This window comes from Equus caballus, chromosome 4, assembly GCF_041296265.1.
Source record: "Equus caballus isolate H_3958 breed thoroughbred chromosome 4, TB-T2T, whole genome shotgun sequence".
NCBI classification, from domain to species: domain Eukaryota; kingdom Metazoa; phylum Chordata; class Mammalia; order Perissodactyla; family Equidae; genus Equus; species Equus caballus.
Window position 1 is genome coordinate 73,612,466 of NC_091687.1, and position 15,360 is coordinate 73,627,825.

Below are 15,360 nucleotides of genomic sequence, written 5' to 3' on the forward strand. Positions count from 1 at the left end.
CCATAGTCTAATCCATTGGAATTTTGAGCATAGAGAGAGATTTTCAACATTAAAAATTATAGAACTACTTTTTTCTTTTAGACTGACATCTCTGTTTTATAAAAGCAGTGTTTAAAAAAAGTGTTTTGAGGGGCCGGCCCCATGGCCGAGTGGTTAAGTTTGTGTGTGTCGCTGCGGCAGCCCAGGGTTTCACCGGTTCGAATCCTGGGCGCGGACAGGGCAGCGCTCATCAGGCCACGCTGAGGCAGCATCCCACATGCCACAACTAGAAGGACCCACAACTAAAAATACACAGCTATGTGCCAGGGGGCTTTGGGAGAAAAAGGAAAAATAAAATCTTAAAAAAAAAAAAGTGTTTTGAGTTTAAATTATTATTATATTCAGGACCCCATACTTATAGCTTCCAAACATAGTTCTTTTTATAATAATGTCTAACAATCCTCTAGAAAACAAAAATTCCAGTTTTAATTGAAGTTAAGGGCTAGACCTATTTCCTGAGAAATCTAATTCAAGCGTAAACAACTTCTCTTTTACTTGAGATTGTCCTATTTACACAAAACTGTGTGGCCAGAAGAAATGATAAAGGAATATAAAACCTTTCTCTTCTAGTCGTTGTTTACAATCTGGATGAAGCTGATAGTCAAAAGAAGGTATACAAAGGCCAATGTGAAAAGAATGTGTAGGACTGGTCATTCATCTTCCTGGAGGACAGATGCTGACCAGTCAGACTATCAGCTACTGAACATTAACCTTCTCATTCCCGCACCTCCCTTCCCCCCACACGCACATAAAATAGAAATTACAACCCCTATTCGCCACTTAGCAAATATGAACTAAATTCAACAATTTTTTATCTGTCTACTACAAACAGGACAAAGGATGACTAGAAAACACTACTACTTGCTCCCAGAGGAGCTTCACACCCATATGAGGACATTATTCATCAACAAAAAAGCATGAATACAAGGTCAAATCAAGGTGGGGCCCAGCAGTTAGAATTGGCCCTTTTATGCCCAAAACCAGGGCAGACTAATTCCAAACCATGCTGACCTGCACCCGTATCCGCTCTTCTTCCGAACTGCTTCCCCCTGGAGCTTATCTCCTTGCCTTGCTATTCCATTCACATACTCCACCAGCTAATCCCCTCCTCTCTGCTTTTCAGAAATGGTTCTTCCCAATCATCCCTTCTAATCCCCACTCTACAACTTGAGGGTCCCCATCTCAGTCACGATCTATGCCTCAAGTCCTCAAAACTGCACTCCTAGACTTGATGACCTGGGGAGGGAAAACCTGTGCCTGCACATTATGTCAGAGAAAGACAAGTACGCAACTCATTGAGAAATGAGGCAGTGTGAAAACACAAGAGAGCTCTGCAGGTAGTGTGATCTGAGCTATTCGTCAAAGGAATGTCCAAAGACATACATTTAAGTGTTCACTGCAGAGTAGAGATCCCTTTTTGGAAGGGAACTGCCATTTTCCACAAATCGGTCCCAAGATAGCCTGAGTGCATTTTTTTGGTAGAGGAAGTTATAGTCAAAAACTATTTCAGGCTTTTGCCTTTTCAAAACTGGTTTCAATCATTGGAAACAGCTTTAGAGACATATACTCGAGAAGTTCATCATTTGCAGTTGACTGATTTTCTACACCTTCCAAATACTGGCTTTTACCCCTTTAATGACCCGCTGCTCCCAATATAAACTTTCATCAGTGCAAGGATATTGGACCAAATAACCTGAAACCAGCTGTCAGATTAAGGATGGCTACAAGGTACATCTCTAACCTTCAGTAATGGCTTGTACTAATGAGAAGGCCCAGGTGTTTGCTGAACTATGTATGGGAGGCTACCTCAAAGGATTGCCAACCAATAAAAAAAACCTGGTGCAAATAAACTAGGACCAGATGCAGCTAATAAAGCACATAAGACTACAATGCTGAATATAAATACTAACAGAATTTTCTAAAATTATATACCAGGAGATCCTTTGTAAACCACAGGAAGATAGGTGTTTTTATCATTAAATTTCCCCATATAGTTAACTGCTGCTGCTCAAGCAAGTCCTGTAAATTGAAAAGCCAAACTGAGCTGGCTTGAAACGAGTTATAATTACCATCTAAATACAACAGATCAAAAGCCACTACGTTGGCAGGAACAACATCGTAGTGGAACACAACCATCTAGAATGTCTCAATTTCACATTTGCTTTGGGAATACCGAGGGCTTTTCACTTCATTTTTTCTTTCCAGAATATCCAACAAACTTTTATTTCAGTTCGTGAAAATATGTACACAAAATAGCATAGTTTTTTTTTTAAGATGGAGGTTTAAAAACTATTCTATTCAAGCCTCTTCACTTTAAAGATGAGAAAATGAACCCCAGAAAGGGTGATTCAGACAAGATCAAACAATATATTAGATAAGAATTCCTCTATTATTTATACCTATGCCCCATAAAATAACCCATTTTGCAAATGCAATACAATAAGTTATTTTATGAGCCTATCAAAGTACCATGCTACTCTCAAGACAGTCAGAGTATTATGAACACAATCGCAGAGGAGGAAACCTGAGTGAGCTGTTAAAGGACGCACAGGGCCCAATCACGGTCCTTGATTGAAATGAACTTAATTCCCAGAAAACCTGGTAAACTGGAAGTGGCTTGGTGCACCTAAGAATATACAGCTCACACATTTATCCAATCTCCTCTGAACAGTTCTGAATATGGGGACATCGTAGCGTGCTGTTTTACATTCCCTCCCAGTCCAAGTGGCACAGAACAGAACTCTCTTCAAAATATCTAAAAGGGACTTTAGAATCCATTTTTTCAAATGTTCTGACACAACACTGAAACAGTTGAAATTATTAAAATCTCACAAGCTATTATGTGTAATTTATTTTCCCCTCTATTTTTAAATGTGGGGACCACCACAAATATTCTAAAACTTACTGTATTTTCAATTCTTTCATATAAAGCCACAGTGGAAAGAATTGGGGAGTTAGAAGGGGAGTAACCTGATTTTCTATCCATTATAAAAGGAAGAAAATTTTAAATGGCATATAGATGTGAAAATTGAACTGTAAAGAATATAGTGTGTGATCTTGACAGCATCCAATTTCAAAAGGTAAAAGTTGTTTAAATAGACTTCTAAATTACTTCTCTGTAAATACCATACAACACAATGTATCGCCTTAATTTCTATGAAAGTAATTTTTAAGTGTAGCATTTCTATTTAAAAAATCAGTTCAGGGGGGCTGGCCCCGTGGCCGAGTGGTTAAGTTCGCGCGCTCCGCTGCAGGCGGCCCAGTGTTTCGTTGGTTCGAATCCTGGGCGCGGACATGGCACTGCTCATCAAACCACGCTGAGGCAGCGTCCCACATACCACAACTAGAAGAACCCACAACGAAGAATATACAACTATGTACCGGGGGCTTTGGGGAGAAAAAGGAGAAAATAAAATCTTTAAAAAAAAAAAAAAAATCAGTTCAGTATCATCAGGGAGAAATAAGTTTGTTACTATTTTTCTACAGTCCCATATTATTGAACTCTTGAATCCATTTGTTTTTCTTCATTAATTACAATGTCCTTTCTCCTATGTTTTAAAATAATCTGCACATTCATATATCTGTTGATATAGACATATATTTATATTCTAGCTCAGCTAGTGCACTGGCAAATATGTATATGAAAAGACACACGCTTATGTATATGTATATGATACATATATACACACACACACACACCAGGAAAGATGGTATACAGTGGTTAAGACTCTAGAGCAAGACTACTTGGTTAAAATTCTGGCTCTACCACTCACAAGTTTAGACAAGTTACTTAACCTCTTTGTGACCTAGTTTTCTTATCTGTAAAATGGGAATGATAATAGTACCTGCTTCTTAGGGTGTACATATGACTAAATAAAGATAAATATTTGTAAAGTGATTAAAATCGCATCTGGTACTATTAAGCACCTATAAATAGTGTTGAAGTTTTGAAAATTATTTTTAATTTCCTCTTTCTTCCTCGTAATCCTCTTCTCCTTCCTTTTCTTCATCATCATCATTTCCACTGCAACATCTTTCTCAAGTGCTTAACTATCAAACACACCATTATAGATAATATTTATATACTTCTTGCCCTTGGAAAATAAACAACAGGCCACAGTTAACCTGATGATAATGTGCATACCTAACACAAATAAGTAAGCGTATAAATAATAATTAGGGATAGAAAGTACAAGGCACAATGCAGTGGTCTTCAAACTAGGGTACATATACACCTATTATTACAGGAAGATTTTTCTAAGGGGTAGTTAGGCACACAATATTTTGAAAGGAATCAATTTCCAGTTCCTTAACTTCTCTATAAATTCTTTCCTAAAACTGATCTATTTGAGAAGATGCCTCACAAGATCTCCTTTCTCATTACCTTGTCACAACTATCCTTCTCCTGCTTTACTGGAAAAAAGTTCTGCTCCCACAGATCCCTCAGCACACCATAGTACATTGCTCTGAGACAGAAAACCCTTGGGACCCAAAAAAGGTACAACCCCTCATTTATTTTGCACTATCAGCTCTCTCAGCTGGAGTGAGGAGCATCCCCCCAAGTAAGAAAATATTCTACCCTCTCTACTTCTTCCTACCAATTTATTCCCCCTCTTTCCTGGAAGAAAGTTGGAAAAAAAGGTATATACATACATACACACATTATTAATTTAAGCTGCTTTAGCCTTCAAAGAAGCAAAACCATACAAAAGTCATGGTGAATAATAAAGAAGCACAAATGTGAAGACTGAGCATAGTGCAACTTGAAAGTACAAATAGAGAATGGGAGTTCAAGCACTTTCTCTAAGACATTATGAGCATTTTCAGATACATTTTAGAGCTCAAATTGGATGATCTTTTTTGTGGAGTGCTGAAAGGGTAGAGGTTGGAAAATAGGATTAACTGAAGAAAAGGGAGGAGCAAGAGAACAAAGTAGGGGAGCAAAGAGAAAGGAGGCAAGGCAAACTGATTTAGTATTAAAGGAAGAAATTCCACCAAACAGACGAATTTTATAAAGGCCACAAATTAATGGAGCATAATCAAGTGATTGAAATGCCATATTATCAAAATAAAATGCCTGAATGCTACTTAGTCAATAAAGAAACCCTACATTTTCTCTGGACATATTAGTAGCATAAGAAAGAAATCAGTAAATTCTTTTTTAAAAGGAAGGCTTAAGCAGAAGATAAGGAAAAACACAGAGGTCACAGAAAATATAAAACTAAAGGTGTCTTTCCATACAGACTTAAAACAATCCTAGTCATTAACGGGTAGTGGGGCTGAGGAAGGGAGATGCCCCTAGGAGTTACTACTCAGTGATATGTGGCATAGTTTAGATTGATCTTTTTCTAGTAACATTTATATATTAATCAAGATGCAGGTTTATAGTCTAATTTTGAGCCTTCCTGTAAGGTTCTCATCATCTCATCTCAGCAACAATTTTGTATAATCTACCACGACTATATATATGCATCAAGTTTAGTAAAGCAATTTATGATACATTCCACATATTTGAAATTGAAAGGCAGAAGCTAACTACTATGTTAACAAGCTGTCAAAATATGCACGGTTTTGCCAAAGAAACATTGTTTACATTGGTCTTTTAAAAAGTAGATAAAACTGAGCATTCCCTAAACAAACCAAAGGTACACAAAATTGTCATAAAATTCCTATAAAGCATATGACTCAAATGCTACCAAAATCCTTCACAAGTAAGATTTCCAATAAATTATCCCTGTTTTTTAACTCTGATAATTTGCTGCCCATTTTCCTACAACACATTTTATTATTTTCTATTGCTGAATAGAAAAGAAAAGACAAAACAGCATCACAGGTATTTTATTATTATTAATTATTGAATTTTATTATGATCTTGAAAAATATACCGCTGTTGACTTTCTGTTTCTCTGCCACTAACATCTCTGAGCCGACCTAGCCTCAAGTCTCTGGGGTTGTAAGGGAAGGAGAAGAAATCTAAACAGCAGGCTGCTACAGCTCTCGATTCGAAACCAATTTATTACTTTACTTAACACAGCAACTTGCCACCATCTCCTCCTCCAACACTCCTGATCCTCGTTACACCAATCTTTTCTGTAGCACTGATCTCCCAAAAGACTATATAATTTATACATTTATTGTCATTTTTATCTGTCTCTTCCTATTAGAAATAAAGTAAGCTTCCCAAGGGCAGAGATCTACATCATTTTGTTCACTTACCTATCCTAAGCACCTAGAACTGTGCCTGACATACAGTACGTGCTCAAAAATGTACTGAATGAATGAACTCTTTCTTTCCTTGCTCTGTCTGTACCAAACTCCCAATATGAGGCAGCACTAACTAAATCACATGTTGCTCCAACTCTAATTACTTAATTTGCATGTGATTTTTCTCACCCTAATGTCATTATCATGGGTAAGAGTCCATTGCTACTACAGTTCGAAGTGATATATGCTCAGTTCAGCTTTTATTAAAACCTTAACAATATTTCTATTCTTGGTTTTCATTTTAAGTCCCCATGAACTCAAAGCACCTCACTGTTTAGCTTGTTTCCTCTCCCTCTTTGGGTAGCATCTTCATGGTCTCCTGTCCTGAATATCTCTCCTATAAATTTACTACCTTGATTCATTTTTGTGTACATTATCCTTCATGCCTTCTCCCCACCCTTACAGTAAATTTACTCCTATGAATTTCCCCTGATCAACACTGTCCCTCAACAACCTCCATGAAAGCCCATTAGTTAAAAAAAAAAAAAAAAAAAAAAAAAAAGAGGTAATTAAGATAAAATGTGATCATTAGGGTGGAGCCTAACCCAAAATGACTGGTCTCCTTATAAGAAGAGGAAATTTGGAAAGAACCACGTACACATGCAGAGGAGAGATCATGTGCAGACACAAGAAGTCAGCCATCTACAAGGCAAGGAGCGAGGCCTCAAAAGAAACCAACCCTGCTGATGACACTGTGATCTCAGACCTCTAGTCTCTAGAAATGTGAGAAAATAGATTTTTGTTATTTAAGGCAAAAAAAAAGTCCATTAGTAATAGATTTAAATACATATTTGTCAATCTATTTAACACATATAAATAGATGCTGTAACATGCATTATTGTAAAAGTATTCATATTAAGTTGTAGCTTTATTTGACGTCAACCTCTTGCCTTAAACAGATCAACCACATGAAGAGGGAGACACAGAGGAGGAAAACTAGAGATCATCTTTACTGTTAATATGCAACAGCTCTGGGGCTCATCTATCTGCCCTTGAATCAGTGAGTGAAACAAAAAAAAAGATGGGACGGGTGCTGCCACTGGTGCACAGGGTGATTTTGCGCAGTCCCTGTATTAATTGACTGGCTACCTCCAACCAATATCTCAAACTACCCCAAAAATCACTCTTTCACGCAGCAAAATCCAATAACACTCGTTCTTTCAGTTGTGCAAAGAGAAAGCTCCCTAAAATAACATCTGTTTATAAGTGATTACGATGTAGTCGGTACTCAATGAACACTTGCTAAATAAAGGAATGAATCAATAAGTACTTCCCTGTGGTTTGGGAAGTTTGGCACAAGTTAAAGGCCAGACTTTTAAATGTAAAAGGTAACGTCTCAAGAATGTTTATTACCAACTGATAAATATAATAACAGTTAAACAAACGTATGTGCATGCTCAAATTCAACACATCATCAAACCAGTATGAGACAACTTTACAACAATAAATTGAATCACTTTTGATTTGAATCAAATAATTCTCGTGACAATGTATGCTTAGATACCAGAAAATGAGAGTAAATACCTATTTCTAAATTTAATGAGTCAAAAAACAGTAAGAAAATTAATTTAATATACTCTCAATTTTGAGGTAATATGTATTTTGTTACAGTAATTTTGATTCTGCTCTCACTAAATACATTTTATTTTCCATTTTCCCATATTTAAGAAGATTAACCACATAAAATAATGGGAACATTTCATTCTCAATTCACTAAAGGACATATAAAGTGTATTAAATACAAAGATTCTTTTTCAAATATAGGTAAGTTCATTAAGAATGTCGGTTGTTTATATTATTTCAGCAATGTTCTCCTGAACATTGCTGAGATTCTTTTTTAATTTGTTCAGTTTCATTATTAAGAATTAATTCTTGTGTGGCCGGCCCGGTGGCGCAGCAGTTAAGTTCGCACACTCCGCTTTGGCGGCCCAGGGTTCACCGGTTCGGATCCCAGGTGCGGACATGGCACCACTTGGCAAGCCATGTTGTGGTAGGTGTCCTACATATAAAGTAGAGGAAGATGGGCACGGATGCTAGCTCAGGGTCAATTTTCCTCAGCAAAAAAAAAAAAAAGTATGATTGGCAGCTGAAGTTAGCTCAGGGCTAATCTTCCTCAAAAAAAAAAAGAATTAATTCTTGGGGTAAAATATAATTTTTTTAATTAGCTGGGCTTTTACAAGGTATGTGATTAATAAGTATTTGTAGGATTCCTTATTTTTTTAAGTTTTTAAAAATTTTTTCTCTACCCCAAAATACAATCTGGACTAAATTCAATTTACTGACCTCAAGATATAAATGAGAAATTCAAAATCAGTAGCACTCTCATACCAGTATATGGAGTAATGAGTGATGGAGGAAGAGGCCAGAAGAAAAGTAATGATCTTTCTAGCATGGTCTGAATGCAATCCTCCCTATGAAGTTCAATTTAGCAAAAGGTCTGTTGGGAAACCTTCTAAACTCTAAGATTTGTCAGGAAGTAATGTTAAAGACTTCTAAATATGCAAAAAAATATTAGTGGGTACCTTGTCTAGTGTATTTTTCCAGGTTTTCTGATTCTACAAGGGCTTAAGACTTTTATTGTCTTTCAGCTACTTTATAACTCTGTAATTTGTAAAACACATAGTAATACAAATGATTCTTTTCCATAGAAATGCAAATAAATTTTGTCCAGTGGAAAAAAATCATTGATGATCATGAGCATGATCCTATGGATATTGACCAGTTTTGCATCTGTTGTGCATTCTTTCAACATCCCTAACTGCCTACACATACGTGCTCTTTTAATTCTCCTTTTAAAAAGTTGCAACATCTTACTGGTTCCCTCATTAATTAATGAGCAAAATAAAATCTTTGACACCTGTTCATTTTGTATGTGAATAAGAATCATGATTTTTTAAAAAGTAACCTTTAACAGAGTCTATAACTAAAAACATGACTTTTGAAATGACATTCACTTTCCATGAACATACTTTCTTAAAATTTCCACTAGATCGTAAGTCATCCCACTGAAATTACTCAAGTTAAAATAATACAGTATGCTTCAATGAATACAAAACACCACCATTATACGATGTACCTTTATTGTTTATATGCCACTGAGAAAGGAAAAAAGCTGCCAATTAAACTACAACACAATGCTTTCTTATCATTTAAGCTTTCTTGTATTTTTTTAATCTGTCTTTGTCATTTATTCCACGGCTCTGCTTCTATGCCTTTGTGTATATACAATTTATCTTTCCAAGGCCAAATCATAGGATTTGGCGATTATAGTGGTACCTAAAATACACATAACTCAATTAAAGCATTGACACTATGACCACATTCACACATGCACATACAATGACAACTACATCAAAACCACCACATGGCCAAATGGGAATTTAAGAAGCTATCAATTTAAAGATGCATCTTGATTTCAGATATGTTGAAATATGGAAAAAAAAGGTACATCTTATAAACCATTAAACACCACAGTTACAAATGCAGAAATATATAACATGATTATAAACGGCAAACAGCTTATAATCAGAAACCCTATCACTAGATGGCCATCATTTGCTCAAACATTGGAGCTGGTAGAGTTCATATCGATTCCTAGAAATATATGAATCTTAAAAGTGAGACCCAAAATCTCAGTGAAGCCAAACAATCCTATAGAAGTAAAAACAAAAGGCGGGGTCCTTGATTGAACCAAGAAAACCTGAAAGACTAGTAATGGCTGTTTAGTTGCTACAGAAGGACAAGAAAGATGTTATAGCATAAAAGGACTGGCTTAGGGGCCAGACCCTGGCCAACTGGTTAAAGTTCTGCATGCTTTTTGACAGCCCAGGTTCACAGGTTCAGATCCTGGGTAAGGAGCTACTCCATTCATCAGCCATGCTGTGGTGGCATCCCACATACAAAGTAGAGGAAGACTGGCATGGAAGTTATCTCAGGGCTAGCCTACCTCATGCAATAAAATAAAAAAGAGGAGGATTGCCAGTGGATGTTAGCTCAGGGTGAATCTTCCACACCACAAAAAAGGGGGCTGGCTTAAAGTAAAACAATAAAAAAAAAAAAAAATACTCACTCCCATACTGCCATTGCCATCCTTCTCAAGGAAATAATCCTCCTCCATTTTGATGTACTGCTGACATTTCTTTCCCATTTTCAATCTAGTATTAATTAACAGCTTTAAAACTGCTGTTACTATAATAGCAATCACAATCAATATATCATAAGGCTTTTTGCTTAATGGATTGTCTCCCCAACTAGTTGTAATCTCCTTGAGGATAAAGGAGACAAAGTTCTGTCTTAAAGACTCAGGTAGTTTTTCCAAATTAAAAACCTAATATTCTTAATACTTATCAATGATATCAATCAAATTTCCTACTAAATTTTAATTTTTGCCTTTCATAATACATTACATAAGCTTTAATTATCTCTTTATTGCTGAGGTCTGCAATATTTGCCTATATATAGTAGTAGTCATAATGTTGGTAAACTAGACCTTGACTCTTTCTCACAATAGCCTTGATTCTCACAATTAACCTATGAAGTAAGTATGGCAACAAGCACTATTCCCATTTCATACGTGAATAAACTTAAGTTTAGCGAGTTTAGGACTTTGTCCAAAGTCACACAGTTAATAAGTAGCACTGTCAAAGCTGAATCCCAGGCCCAGTCCGGAACATTTTTTACAATCACAGACTTAATCTCTCATGTCTAGGAGCTTTCCTTCCCTCTTTCTTCCCTCACATAACAAATGTACTTGATCCAGGGATCTGGCTTGTTGACTTACAGAAACACTGACATTGTAAAATTAGGTGCAGCAGAGACTACCAGAAATAGACACTATCGACAGTCAGGTGGCCAGGTTCTACTGGGGCTAGAACATTTCATTTTCCTATGCCTCAAATTCTTCATTTGCAAAAGCAAGGTGAGATTTAGATGATCTTTAAGGTCTTTTCCTAATTAAAAACCTAATATTCTAAATCCTTATCAATGATATCAGTCAGATCTCCCACTAAATTTTACTTCTTAATATTTACTCTTTCATAACGTGTTGAAAGAAAAAGAAGAAACTGTAGAAAACGAGCTGTTAGATTCTGCAGTGGGACAAGAACATAGAATGCATAAAGAGAAATTTAATATATTCCCACCATACTAAACATACTGACTAAAGCACTGTCTGTACTCATTTAAAACTAGAAGGTTTTGAGGATAAAGGAGGTCTATACAGACACACTTGGCACAGCAGCCCCTCTAGGTATGCAGGATGCTGTCACATTTTACTAGCTTATAACACACATTTTTGGACATGGCAAAACTCCACTTTTCTCATTACAAATGACCTAGTTCTTCCTACGAAGTTATTGTAAAGCCTCCAAATGTCACTAATTTGTCCCTTAAAGCAAACATATAAAATACTCTGTGACATATGAAAAAATGTTCACCATGTCCTTTAGTTGCTTCAAGATATAGCATTTAAATCATTGAGTTTCTAATAGAACCAGACTACCCAGATATTTTTGTCTAAAAGATTTAAAACTTAAAGTTCTTTTTTTCTCTTTGCAGCTTTCAGGCCACTTAATCTGCCTCAATTTCCAAGATATCAATTTTTTTTATTTTATTGAGGTCATATTAGTTTATAACATTGTGTAATTTCAGGTGTACATTATTATATTTCAGTTTCTGTATGGATTCGATAATGCTCACCAATAGCCTGGTTTTTATCCAGCATCATAAATATGTGCCCCTTTACTTATTTCACCCTCTCCCCGCCTCCCCTCTGGTAACCACTAATCTGTTTTTGTATCTGTAAATAGACATGGTCTTCACGTGTATCTTAAAGCTTAAGAGGGTTTGGGCAAAATTTTTTTTTGGAGCATTCCAGAATATTTTTGGAGTGTTCCTTTGAAGAGTGAAGCCTGCCAATCTCACTTTATGACTTTGAATTGAAATCTGACTGCAAGTAAAACTATTTTATTCCCTGCATTTTTAGTTTCTAGTTTTCTATGGTGATCAGCTCTGTGGTTTTTTTAATCAAAAACTTGCCTAATTTATCAGGAGACCTTTTTTATGTGATTCTCTTGTACATCTTTTGTTGACAATAGAATTTTATCCATTTCTTTCATATTGCTTTCCTTTAATCTATACTTTCACTGTTAGATTCCATCTAAGGAATAGTAGTTCCTTAGTAGTTCTTTCCCTTTCTTTCTGTTATGTAGTTAGAATTATTTAGATACATTTTTCATAATGAGAACAATAGAATTCTGGAGAGCTGACAGTCGTAGAAATGACTGAATAGATACTAAAGTGCAAGCATCCCATTTTTCAATACGTAAATAGGTAAAATTGGTTTTTTGACTACCAGGTTAGCATAAAGCTTTGCATGAGCAAATTTTCCTTGTGTGAGTACATTTTCTTTGTATTACTAAATTTCTATTAAAATGTAAGTCATTTCCACTTAATCCATCAATTGAGCATTATACAAAAATTAGTTTTTAAATGGACAAAAACTTGATTTTTAGAATGTTATTATTATTAGCATCAATATCCATGATATGCTTCTTTTTCAACAAATGAGTAACCCAACACTGCGCTGCCCTAAGTTACCAAGAAAACTACCCTAAATTACCAATAAAATTATTCCTCCAATCTCTTTCTCCTTTATCTCTCTGCTGTATTTCCCTTCAAAAAATTCTTTCCTCAAAAATTTCCCGAAACACAGAGGATATGAACAGGCATTTTTCCAAAGAAGCTTTACAGACAGATGGCCAATACACACATGAAAAGATGTTCGACATCACTAATCATCAGGGAAATGCAAATCAAAGCTACAATAGGATATCACCTTACACCTGTTAGAATGACTATAATCACCAAGACAAAAAACAGTAAGTGTTGAAGAGGATGTGGAGAAAAGGGAACCCTCCTACACTGCTGGTGGGAGTGCAAACTGGTGCAGCCACTATGGAAAACAGTATGGAGATTTCTCAAAAAATTAAAAATAGAAATACCATATGACCCAGCTATCCCACTACAGGGTACTTATCCAAAGAACTTGAAATCAACAATTCAAAGAGATTTATGCACCCCTATGTTCACTGCAGCATTATTCACAATAGCCAAGACATGGAAGTAACCCAAGAGCCCATAAAGTGCTGAATGGATAAAGAAGGTGTGGTATATATACAACAGAATACTATTCAGCCATAAAAAAAGACAAAATCACGTCATTTGCAGCAACATGGATAGACCTCAAGGGTATTACATTAAGCAACATAAGCCAGACAGAGAAAGACAAACACCTATGATTTCACTCATATGTGGAAGATAAACAAACACATGGACAAAGAAAACAGATTAGTGGTTACCAGAGGGGAATGGGACTGGGGAGTGGGCATAAGGTGTAAAGGGGCCCATATATATGGTGATCAACAAATAATAATGTACAACCGAAATTTCACAGTTATAAACTATTATGACCTTAATTAAAAAAAATTTTCCCAAAATAGCAAATTTTCCTGATTCTCCAGTCCCTCTGATCTTTCCATCACTTTTAGGATTCTTTTCGTCTTTTCTCCCACCACCACTCCCCTGTGATTCTCTGCCCACATTCCACTTCTTCCTAATTCAATCCCTCATAGCTCATCTACTTCCACAAGTTCCACCAACATTTCTATACTGATGAATCCCCAAAGAACACTTTTAACCCTAATCTCCAACCAGTCTCTGATCCTATATTTCCAGTTGCCTTCAGGATATGTCTAATTGAATGACTTGATATCCTACTAGAATTCAAAACTTCCTTTTTCTCTACATCCTCCTAATCTCCCTATACATAAACTCATACTTGGGGGACATCTAATTCTCCTTCGTAATCCTAACAATTTAAAATCCTCACCATCTTGCCAGTCCCCAAGCCCAAAATGAATTACATTACCTGCTTTATTTCATCACAGGATGCTAAAATGTTGTTGAAAATAGCCACTAAAAATGTGACAACTGTTTTTGATACAAACTGATGAGTTCATAATATTCTTTGAGAAAATGTGTTGTAGTTCGCTGTTTCCCAACTGGACATTTGTCTCTAATTTTTCAATATTACAAAGGAAGTTGCAGTGTTTATCATTACACATAATTTTTTTTGTATTTAAGAATATCTCCTTAGTGCAGCAATCCAGAAGTGGAATTACGGAGCTGAAAGATACAAGAATTGTTAAGACTCTTGATTAATATTATCAAGCTGACTTCCCAAATAGTGCTATCACAAGAATGTTAGCTCCAAGAAAGCCGAAATCATGTCTGTTTTATGCATATTGCAGGTACTGGTAATAAAACAATGAGCAAGCAGTAAGTGCTCAATAAATTTTAGTCCAATAAACAAATGAATCAACCAATCAGACCTATGAACATGCTCACAAATACTAAACAAACATTCCTTTATATCCTTGCTATATTTTTCCACTCACCTTTAAGAGAGACTATATCACTTACTTTAAACAATGAAATAGGAGCAAAAGTGATAAGCGATACTTCTAGGCAAAAGTTTTAAGAGCCATTTGTCACATTCTTTTTCCCTCCGTCACAGCAAGCAAAATGACAGGCAAAAGTTTCTATTATTATTGTTGTTGTTGTTTATCACTATTATTTTCATATAGTAAAATGTCGGTTTTTTCCTGAAAACATATCCTTTTTGGGGGCAGAAAGTCACAGGGAACGACCTTAAAATCACTGCAGGGAGGTCCCTTTGATAGGAGGCTTACAGGTGTGTAGTCCCATTCTAAAGAAAGAATCTGGGGCAATAAGTAAATTGCTAAAGTCTACAGAGCATCCCTGGCTCTCTGCTTTGAGATCGAGCTGACTTTGAAAATCAGAAAATAATTCAGAGAATTCTAATGAAGTTTTGCTAGATTTCAGGGAAGTAAAAATGCTTCATAACACAGCTCTAAGATAGTTTTATTGCAGCTCGAAAAGCCCTAAAAAGGCAGCTAGAAAGCAGGCAACATGCTTCATGTTAAAATTCAGCTGTTTGTGTTGAAATGTCACCCAAGCATAAGGGTAGAGGGAACA

At 36.0% G+C, this 15,360-nt stretch overlaps 1 protein-coding gene across 10 annotated transcripts in view; it reads right to left on the reverse strand.

Annotated features, from left to right (window-relative positions):
* Positions 1–15,360, reverse strand: part of IMMP2L (inner mitochondrial membrane peptidase subunit 2) — an 854,823-nt gene that overhangs the window by 742,518 nt on the left and 96,945 nt on the right. The window lies entirely within an intron of this gene.